General features: G+C 75.4%; 1 protein-coding gene across 1 annotated transcript in view; it reads left to right on the plus strand.

The window, feature by feature from the left end:
- Positions 1–126: 126 nt before the first annotated feature.
- The window catches only part of RBBP8 (retinoblastoma binding protein 8), a 37,551-nt gene continuing 37,466 nt past the window's right edge, over positions 127–211 (plus strand). Inside the window, exon 1 of the mRNA XM_010189200.1 lies at positions 127–191. The gene's annotated coding sequence lies outside the window, so the exon portion shown is untranslated. The remainder of the gene's footprint in view (positions 192–211) is intronic.

Raw genomic sequence — 211 nt, forward strand, 5'->3', positions numbered from 1 at the left:
GGAAGCGCTGGCCCCCCCGAGCCGGCCGGGTGAGAGGGCTGCCCGCAGACCCTCGGAGCGCTGCTCTCGCGAGAGCGGCGCGGAAGCCTCGCGAGAGCAGCCCGGACCCCGCCTCCCTCCGCTCCCAAGGCGCTGAGCCCCGGGTTTCTCTTTTCCCGCCGTCACACGCGGAGCCGCTGGGAGCCAACCAGGTAACGGCGCGCGCGTGCGG

Source organism: Mesitornis unicolor, unplaced genomic scaffold, assembly GCF_000695765.1.
Source record: "Mesitornis unicolor isolate BGI_N332 unplaced genomic scaffold, ASM69576v1 scaffold18437, whole genome shotgun sequence".
Taxonomy (NCBI): Eukaryota; Metazoa; Chordata; class Aves; order Mesitornithiformes; family Mesitornithidae; genus Mesitornis; species Mesitornis unicolor.